A 13,326-nucleotide genomic window follows, 5' to 3' on the forward strand; every position below is an offset into this window, starting at 1 on the left:
TTGTTTATATGTAGGTTTTTCAAGGTGGCACCGATACATATGCATGGATATTGTTTGTGTGGTCCATATGGGGAGTTATATGTACAATATAACCTATCACACTCTAAAGTGTGTTATGAATAATGCATGAATTAGATGCATGCATACATATTACTAACTACATTTCATGATATGCAACAGGGATCAATGAGTGTCTGTGGTTTGCGGGTATGTATGAGGTTGCATGTCTGCATATATTCTATGTCAAAACATACTATCCATGCATGTGTGCATGCTTAATTGTGTGTTCATATGTGCATATTTCTGTGTGTTGCATGTGTATGTTTCTGTCTATAAACGTACCGAGGCACATGGTGAATGAACAAGTCTGTGTGGTAGTTTAACATGTGAGATAATGTAATTTTTTCCCCTTTGCCCCCCCCCCTTCTTACTCACGCAACTCATGTTTCTTGCACTACATAGAGTATAGTACAATCAACTCTTTCAAAAATAAATCAGAAAAGTCTGTTATAAATATAAAATATTATATATGATAGATAGCTAGATAGATAGATAGTAGATAGATAATAGATAGATAGATAGATAGATAGATAAGATAATGCTAGATAGATAGATAGATATATAAATAAATAAATAAAGATCATATATAGTATATATATATATTAATATATATATATATTATAGATAAGATAGATACATAGATAGATAGATAGATTTAGATAGATAGATGATAATAGATATATAGATAGATAGATAGATAGATAGATAGATTAGCTAGATAGATAGATTAGATAAGATAAAGATACATATATATCTATATATATATCTATAAATATATCTATATATATCTATATATATATTATATATATATATATATACTATATACATATTTAATGATATATATATATAAAAAATTTTTTTTAAAAATAAAAATATATATATATATATATAATTATATATATAATATATACATATTATATATATATATAATATGATATATATATATATATATATAATAATATATTATAAATATATATATAATATATATATAATATACATATAGATTATAATATATATATATATATAATATATATATAGATATATATATTATATATATATTTATATATATTATACATATATATCTATATATATAATATATTATATATACTAGAAAATATAACATATATAATATATATATATTATATATATATATATATATATATATATATTATATAGATATATATATATAATAATATATATATATATATATATATATATATTTTTTTTTAAAATATATATATATTATATATATTAATATAGATATACATAAATAGATATTATATAATAATATGCTATATATAGTGTGAGAGAGGAACAAAAAGGATATTAATATATATACATACATACTATATATATATATCTATATCTATATATATCTACATAAATATATCTCATATAAAATCTAATATATATACTATATATATATATATATAATATATATATATATATATATCACTATCTACATATATATGTATATATATATATATACACATAAAATATATATATACATCTATATATATCTATACATATATATGTATATAATCATATATATACAAATACATTCATTATAATACTATATATGTGTAAAATATATATATAGAATATATGTAATCTATACCTTATATGTATATGTATAATATCTCGTTATATTATAGTCTCTCTCATATATCTTATCTATATATTCTGTCCTATATCTATATGTCTCTTATGTTCTATCTATGTCTCTACTATATATATATATCTCATATCTATCTGCTCTATATCAAACAAACATTAACTGATAGCCTTCTCTCATATATATATATGTGTCTCTCCTCTGTACTATCTCTATGTCTATGATCTGTAATATCATATCTCTATGTATATATATATATCTGTCTTTAACCAAAACTCTCTATATCTGTCTATCTGTATCCTACCTTATTATGTATATCTCTATCTATCTCTCTTATATATAATATATATACTCTCTCTATGTAATCTATGTATATATATATATATATATATATATATATGTATATATATATAAATCTATATATATCTCTATATCTCTAATATATATCTCTATTATCACATAGTGTATAGATGTGTATATCTGTGTCTATCATATATATCTAAATATATCTACTCATATATATTATATCATCTCTTATATCGATATGCATAATGTATCTAGCTCTGTTATCTCATCTCTATATATGTATAACTATGTATATATACTCTGTTTACTATATTGTATATATATATAATATATATCTATATATATATCTATATATATATATATCGACTATATATGTATATATATAAGTATATATATATAATATATCTTATATCTACGATCTATTATATATATCTATATATATCTATATCTATCTACTAATTATCTATCTATGTATACTATATATCTCTCTATTAATATAATCTATATATATCTTATATATTATTATATAGCTATAATATATATGTATAATATCTATATTCTCTCTCTATATATATATATCTACTCTATATCCTCATATATCTATACATACTACTATATCTATTATATAAGTTGAATATCATAATATATATATCATCTATGTGTGTATATATAATGTGTATATCTCTAAGTATGTGTCTCTCTATCTCAATATATGTATGTGGTATGTACTGTATGTATGTATGTATGTAGTATGTATTTATGTTATGTATGTATGTTGTATGTATGTATGTATGTATGTCTGTCTGTGCTATCTATATATAGATATATATATATATATATATATATATATATATATCTCTATATATATAGTATATATATTATATATTCTATGTACATATATATATTGTATATATATCTATTATATTATATATATATATATATATATCTTTATGTATCCATCTATAGTTTCTGTATACATATAGTCTTTCTGTCATCCCTTATATTTATGTATACATATCATGTATAGTATGTATGTATATATATATATATATATCTAATATATATATATAATATATATATATAATCTATATAAATATATATAATATTACATATATATATAATATATACATATATATAATAATACATATATATAATATACATATCTTTAATATATATAGTATATATATATATACTATATAAGATATATCTATATAAATTATATATATTATAATATATATAATATATATATATATTTATCATATAAATATATATATATATTATATATAATTATAATATATATATATATATATATAATATATATATATATTATATAGATATATATATAATATATATATATATATATATAATATATATATCTATATTTCTGTATATATGTATACTATATATATATATAATTATCGATATATACTATATATATATACTATATATATATATATATATATATATATCTAATATATAATATATATATAATAAGTATTCTATTATATATATATATATTATATTTATATATATATATTATATTTATCTATTATATATTTTTATATAATATATATTTATATATATATATATATATATTATATATATATATCATAAATATAATATATATATAATATATATATATACAATATATATATCAGTAATATATATATTCATATATATATAATATTATATATAATATTATATATATATACATAAATATATATATATATATCTATTATTTATCTATTATTATATATATATTATATATATATATTATATATATATATATAATATATTATATATATAATATATAATATAAGCTATATATATATATATCTATATATATATAATATATATATATATAATATATTTATATTATATATATATAATATATAATATAAGAATATAATATATAATATATATATATATATATATATATATATAATATACACAAATATATATATATATATATATATATATATAAAGTATATATATACATAAATTATAATATACATAAATTATATATATATAATTAATATAGATATATATATATATATATATATATTATATATATATTGTATTATATATATATTATATATATATTATATATATATAATATTATATATATATATATATATATATATTATTATATATAATATATATTAATATAATATATAAATATATATATAATATATATATATAATATAATAAATATATATATATATATATATTATAAGATATACATTAGATATTTATATATATTATATATATACATTAGATATCTATATATATATATATATATATATATATAATATTTTATATATGATATATATATATATGATATCTATTATTATTATTATATATATATATATATAATATCTTATATATATTATATATATTTATATAGATTATATGTAAATGTAAATGTAAATGTAAATGTAAATGTTATATATACATATATCTATACATATAGTGTAATATATAATTATGTAATGGTTGTGTGTGAATATTATTTTTTTATCATATATATATATATATATATCATATATATATCTATTTATATAATATATATATATATATCTATATATAATATATATCTAATTATATAATGATATATATATATATATATATATATATATATTATATATATAATATATATATCTATATTATATATATATATTATATATCTATATATTTTTTTTAACAACTTATAATCTATATATAATGTATATATATATATCTCTCTATATATCTATTATATATATATATATATATATTATATAATATATATACATATAACTCTGTATATACTATATAATAATATCTATACATGTATATTATAAATATATATTATATCTATATATATATATCTATATATAATATATATATCTCTACTACTATATATAATATTCTATATATATATATAATATATATAATGTATAATGTATTTTTCCTATTAGTCAGAAGTCTAGCAACAGTAGCATCAACAAAAATATTCTACCAGACAAAAGAAGATTTAGGAGACAGGGGTTTCATGGACAAGAGTTTTAGCTGCCTGTTTAAAAGCATAAAGGGACACTGAGAAATTTTAGTTTACTACTTTCCACAATGCAGCATGTATGCAACCTGTTTTAATAGTTTCTTTATTTCTATATTTCTTGAGTCATTATTATTATTAAATCTTGTGTCAGGCTACATGCAAGCTTCACATTCTTTGACTAAACTGACTTTTAAAATATACAGATCACCCTTTAAAATACCACTGAATACCGGCAGTAAATACGTTACTCTGCTCTTTAATGTAATTCAAATTTCCTACAAAATTAATTTTTTTTCTATTGTAATCATAATTTTCCAGAAAATTAAATATCAGGGGTGCTAAAATATTGAGCTTCGAAAGCCTAGTACCAAAACAAATATGTTCAAAATGCCTAGGTTTGCAAAATATCTACCAAGAAGATAACTTGTTTATAGATGTTTCTGCTTTGATTTTTAGTGTTCTAATTAACCCATCTAACAAATTACTGTACAAGTTATGTATAAAAATATTTGCAACATTTTCTAATTGTTAAAAGAACTGAAGTATGCAGGTCTTTTGGGAGATATTTTATATTTGTATCTGTTTTCCTGTAGATGATAAATAATCATATGTAGATGACAATATATTTACAAATATGTACATCAATGTTTGAGTCACAATGAAGAAGCTAACATAAATTATTCTTTTATTATAAATATTGGACAGGTTCCCCACCATTACACAATGTGGACATGATATCTCAAGACAACCTACAGAGGAAGAGTTTTAAGCTTATATACACATACTGATATAGAAAGAGGGTTCACACTGAGATAAACCTGCCTTGTCCAGAAGCTCAAGGAAAACATGGGCGATAACCAAAATCTATATTAAATCAATTTTTTTTTTTCTGACACAAAAATCACATAAAGAAAAGTACCAAACTTTGACTGGATTGACTATATATTATTATATATATTATATATATAATTATATATATATATATATATATATTTTTATATATACATATCTATATCTATATATCTATTGTATACTATGATCTATATCCTGTTATATCGATATCATACTATATATATATATATATATATTCTATATACTATTATTTATATATATCTATATATATCTATATAATATCGATTATATAATATATATAGAATTATATAATAATGATATATATACATGTGTATATTTTATCTGTACATATATATCTACTGCAAAAGGAGTAGAATTATATCTATATATATATAAATATATATATACTATTCTATATATATTATATATATATCTATATATATATATATATATGTTATATACACATTATATCTATACTATCTATATATCACTCTCTATACTATATATATATATATATATATATATATTATATATATATATATATACTCTATCTAATGTGTCCTATATATCTAATATATATAATATATAATTGTATTAAATATATATATATATATGTGTAATAGTATATTATATATATAAATCAATCAATAACGGTATGCTCATGCTTTTGAGCAGCCGTGGACCTCTCCGCCATCCTTCGCCACTTAAACTCGATTACGCTTTTCCTTTCCACTTATACCATCGACGAGCCCGCAAATATCTTTTGATATTGTCGCTCAGTCTGGTCTTGGTTTGCCTCTTCCTCTGTTTTCCTATCACCATCCCTGTCCAGCCAAGTTTTTCTCAATACTTGCTTCTCATTACATGACCAATAAACTTTAATTTTCCTCTTGTTCAAGATGTATTAAAGTTTATTGGTCATGTAATGAGAAGTAAAATTTGAGAACAACTTGCTGGTATCTTATATATTTATATAATATACATATAATACATGTGTACCTTATTATATATATATATATATTATATATATATATAATATATATATATATATATATATCTATATATATATATATATATATATATATATATATAGTACATATCTACAATATATACATTATATATATAATTATATATATATATATAGATATATATATACATATATATACACACATACATATATATATATATATATATATAGTATATTATTATATATATATATATACCTATATATATACAAATATATTATATATGCATATATATATATCATATATGCATTATATTATATATATATATATATATATATATATAGATGTTGTCTGTATAGATATATATTATATATAATATATGTATATATGTATATATTTATAATAATGTATATATGTATATATGGTGTATATATATGTATATATATATATATATATATATATATTATATATATATATATATATATGTATATATGTATTATTATATATATATGAATATATATATATATATTCATATATATATATATATATATATATATGTATGTATGTAATGTATATATATATAATATATATATATTATTATGTATATATGTATATATGGATGTTATATATGTTATATGTATATATTGTATGTATATATGTAGGTATGTTATATGGTATATTAATATAGATATAATATAATATATAATATATATATATATATAGTAATATATATATATATAATATATATAGGTTATTTACAAAATTATGATAGTGAAGCTGCATCATACCCAACCAAGATTGAACTAGTTATTCACAATAATTTTCTATTAATTTTCTAATAAACACAGATGGTATAGAGATCATACAGGAAAATTTATGTTTTAATCAACTCTGTCCAAAAAAGGAAAAAAAGCCAAGTATCATACAAAACTGTGTTTGGGAAGCTACTATAACTATGTAACTCTAAGGCCTGCCTTCCACAAACAGTCGCGTCCTAACATAATATATATCAGATCATTGAGAGGTCCAGGCAGGTAAGGCAAGGCAGTGGTAGTCCCCATTTCTGCTACCTCCTAACCCTTATCCTTACCTGCTAGTATAATCACTTACTAGCATAATGGCTTTTAACATATATAAACATCATAAGTCAATTCCAATTCATGGTGATTCAACTGTAAAATTGGGTTGTGTATACGAAGGAATGTTCTCTCCTCTCTAAATCCTTCAAAAAAGATACGATATTAAAAGAAATGACAACAAAATTAAATAATGAGCAATACCATCAATTTTATACAGCAAAAGCCTGTATCATATATGAATACTCATATATCACACACTGAACCAACCACAATGTGAAATTATTTTCTTTTACACACATTTCGAGCATGAAAAGTCTAAAAGACAAAAGAAAATGAGGAGAACGAAAGGATGTCACAATGCTGTGCTTACTTGTCCTTGGACAAATTCTGCCACCCAGTATCTAAACAATTTGTCAATAGATCATAGTACTAAAGACAATGACTGCTGGATGAAATCACTAAAAACATTGTAAGTGTCCAGAGGCCAGAAAACAGATAAAATATGCTAAATTTGATAAGATTAAGCAAAGCAGAACACATCTAAGGGAGTGCATATTAATATCAGTGCCAAAATTTTTATGTGATATTTTTGTACAATTTTGTGTATATAACATTGCAGAACAAACTAACAAAAGATCAAAGTAAAAAAACAGTGGTCCTCTATCTAAGAGTCGTATTCTAATTAAAATTTTGTATGAAAACATTCCTATATATAAGATAAAGGTAATGGAGGAGGGGGAAAAGTAAGTGTTGCCTATATAAATCCTTATGTCCACTGTAAGAAATCAAGAAGCCTTATTTATATTCAACAAAAAGATTCTGAAATAAATAATACAAAATCGGGTTTTATCTTTAAAAGGAAAACATCACAATAAGCTTAACTCTCTACACTCGCCATAAGTCACAGTGTCACCTGCCCCAGGCAGAGTAATTGGATCCATTGAATAATATTTTTCCAATTTCATTTGACAGATTCAAAAGCTCCAATGCTATGATGTTTGTCCTTAATTAGTTGTGTGGTAATATTTTATTATTATTATTATTATTATTATTATTTATAATAATAATAATAATAATAATAATAATAATAATAATAATATAATAATACTAATAATAATAATAATACGACAACAACAACACAACACCAATAATAATAATACTAACAACAAATATATTCAAATAGAAGAAATAATTTAATATAATGTCCCTAACCTTTTTGTTCTCACATAACCTGCATATACTGGCTGAACTATAGTCTCTTTCCTCCTTCAAAGTCTATTATTCTGGCTTACAAATGTTTATTCCATAAACGCAAGTATATTTACAGCATCACGAAGAAAGGATTATCAACTTCTAGTAAAAGATCTCAATATGGTAACCAGTTTTCATAAGAATACTCATAGTCGCCAGTAAGAAATCAAGTAAACTAATTAATTCTATACCAAGAATCTTGCTAGGTTTAATGCAATAATTGACTTCAAGCCATTTTAGCAATACAGTTAAGTACTTTAAAAAATAAGATTTAAAATAATCATAATCAAATGATCTCTACTCTTATTTACTCTTTTAATATGTTTTTTCTATTGAAAATGACCTAATACCCTATAAACTTCAAAAGCTTTACTGCTGTAGTTCTTCCATTTCAGGTTTATAACTTTTTGTGTTACAATCAGCACCTAATGGCTAAATGTTTATACAAATGATTCCTGAACATAACTATTTCTTTTCTAATTAAATGCATACTCCTCTCCCAATCAATCTCTGAATCTAATTGTCTACAGATCAGTATAATCCTCCGCCCTTAGGGTTATTTTCGATGCTAAATACTATAATTTGGAGTTATTTCGTTGATGCTCATTCACACCCGGAAGCTTTCCATTAGGGGATAGTCAAATTTCGCTCAGAGTGTCTTGATCTCATCGCTCTTTACGGATAGTCTACAGTCTTTCAATGCCCTTTCTCCAAGTGGTACTTGTGAAAAAGAAAAAATATAATAAAGCTAGCCACAAATCACCTATTACATTCGTACATTATATATATATATATATATATATATATATATATATATAATATATATATATATATATATATATATATACATATACATATACATATACATATACATATACATATACATTATATACATATACATTATAGTACTATACATATATACATATAATTATATCAATATCAATCAATAACGGTATCTCATGTTTTGAGCTACCGTGCATATCAACATGCATATCAATACATACATTCATACACCAAACATAACATACATACACATACATACATACCATACATATCATATACATCATACATATACAAACACACCCACACACACCCACACACACACATCACAACACACACACACACACACACACACACACACAGCACACACCACACGACACACACACACACACACATACACATACCAAACCATACACACACACACACCACACACACACACGACGACACACATATATACATATACATACATATATATACAAAATGCATATACACCATATAAATATACTATAAATATACATATACATACTCTACATATACATAATACATAACATTACATACATTACACATACATATACATAACATACATATACATATTATTATATGTTATGTCTGTGTCTATGTGTACATGCATATGTCTATATACGTACGGGTGTGTGTGTGTGTGTGTGTGTGTGTGTATGTGTGTGTGCGTGTGTGTGTGTGTTGTACATGTGTGTGTACATGTGTGTACAGTGTTGTGTGTAAACATGTGTGTGTGTACAATGTGTGTGTACATGTGTGTGTACATGTGTGTGTGTACATGTGGTGTGTGTGTTATAATGTGTGTGTGTGTGTGTGTGTGTGTGTCTGTGTGTTGTGGTGTGGGTGTGTGTGTGTGTGTGTGTGTGTTGTTGTGTGTGTACATGTGTGTGTTGTGTGTGTGTGTGTGTGGTGTACTACATTTACATACATATACATACATATACATATACATACATACTATACATACATACATACATAAACATATACATATACATACATATACATTGTATATATATGTTTATGTCTGTGTTATACATACATGTAGCATACATATACATACATATACATATACATACATATACATACGACACAAAATATACATATACATATACATACTATACATAATGTATAAGTATTGTTTATGTCTGTGGTCTATTGTACATGCATATTCTCTCTATGTACGGTGTGGTGTGTGTGTGTGTGGGTGTGTGTGTGTGTGTGGTGTGTTGTGTTGTGTGTGTGTGGTGTGTTGTGTCTGCCTGTGTGTGTGTGTGTGTGGTATGTGTTTTGTGTATGTGTTTTGTGTAAGTGGTTGTGTATGTGTTACTGTGTATGTGTGTGATATTGTGTTGTGGTATTGTGTGGTACGTGTGTTATGTAATTTGTGTAGTGTATGTGTGGTGTGTGTTGTGGTGTGTGTGTGTGGTGTGGTGTGTGTGTGTGTCTCTGTCTGTATGTGTGTGGGTGTGTCTGTGTATGTGTGTGTGTGTGTGTTGGTGTGTGTTTGTGTGTGTGTGTGTGTGTGTGTGTGGCGTCCTATGTGTTTGGTGCATGGCATGTGTGTGTGTGCGTGCATGTGTTGTGTGGTGCGTGCATGTGATGTGTGACGTGCATGGTGTGTGTGCTTGCGTGGTGTGTGCTGTGCATGTGTGGTGTGTGCATGTTGTGTGCAGTGTGGTGTGTACATGTGTGTGTGTCGTACCTGTGTGTGTGTGCATGTGTGTGTGTGTGCAGTGTGTGTGTGGCATGGTGTGTGTGTCAATGTATGTGTGGCAATTGTGGGTGGTGTGCATGTGTGTGTGTAGTCTGTGTGGTGTGCATACGTGTGTGTGTGTGTGTGTCAATGTGTGTGGTGTGTGTGTGTGTGGTGTGTGGTGTGGTGTGTGTGCATGTTTGTGTGTGCTATGTGTGGTTGTGTATGTGTGTGTGTGGGTGCGTGTATGTGTGTGTGTGTGTGTGATGTGTGCATATTTTGGTGTGTGTGTGTGTGTGCATGTGTGTGTGGCATGGTGTTTTGTACATGTGTGTGTGTACAATGTGTGTGTGGTATGTGTTGTGTGTGGGTGTCATGTATGTTTGGGGGGTGTGTACATGTGTGTGTGTACTGTGGTGTGTACCATTTGTGTGTACATGTGTGTGGACATGTGTGTGTGATGTGTGTGTGGTGTGTGTGGTGTGTGTGTGTTGTGGTGTGTGTGTGTGTGTGGTGGTGTGTGTGGTGTGTGTTGTACATGTATGTTTAACATGTATGTGTACCATGTAATGTTACATTATGTGTACTGTATATTTGGACAGTATATATGTACATATATGTGTACTCCATATGTGAGTCACATGTAATGTTACCTGTATATGTGACATTGTATATGTGTACATATATGTTTTGGGGGTACATGGTATATATGTACATATCTTGTACTCATATGTGAGTGTTTTATGATGTGTAATATGTGTATGTATGTTGTATATACATCGGTCTAGGTTGTTGTGGGGGGGAGGAGAGAGAAGGAGGGGATGTTTAATGTGTATATGTATGTGTATATATACATATATATGCCTGTATGTATCTGTATATGTAATAGGTGTATATGTATCAATAGGTATGTGTATGTGCATGTGCATGTACAGGTGCATGTCAATGTGCAGTACATGTCAGGTACATGTTGCATGTGCATGTGCAATGTGGCACATGTAATGTGTAGGTATATGTGATGTGTGTGTATGTTGTAATGTATGTATGAGTGCATATGGGTTGTGTGTGTGTGGGTGTATCTATCTGTATCTATCCCCTTAATTCTACATGTATATAACAGAATGTGAGAGGGGCAAAAAGGTAGGACCAGAATATGGGAAAACAAGAGTTCCTTCTCCACAATTGGTTTTTCCATTTTATATATATGTATCTGTAACTTTCCATTCTATAACCAACTAACAGCAAGCAAATCCCACTGAGTGTAACAAATTAAACTCACAATACATGTTGCCAGCCAAGATGTTGATTTGCGCGTTTGATGTCAGGCTTTTTCGACGCTGGGGGATCATCTCAACAGCATCTTTGTGATTAAATCTTACTTTTCCCCCACCATCTTATGAATGATAGTGGCAATTCTGGTCCATATAAAAAGAAGACAATTCATTAAAAAATACATAAAAGAACACTGTGAGCCTCTGGCAATAACAAATATATAGCAGTAAATGTATAGATTAACTGCATATAAGTCCCAACCTTCAATAGTATGTTCTCAGGGTTTCCCAAGATTAACTGGCTTGGAGGTAATTAGAACTCTGGAAGTTGTACATTAAGCCCATCACAAGATCACCTGACATACTGGAATGACCTTGTTTGCCTCGCCCAAT

The sequence above is a fragment of the Penaeus monodon genome, chromosome 7, assembly GCF_015228065.2.
Source record: "Penaeus monodon isolate SGIC_2016 chromosome 7, NSTDA_Pmon_1, whole genome shotgun sequence".
Lineage (NCBI taxonomy): Eukaryota > Metazoa > Arthropoda > Malacostraca > Decapoda > Penaeidae > Penaeus > Penaeus monodon.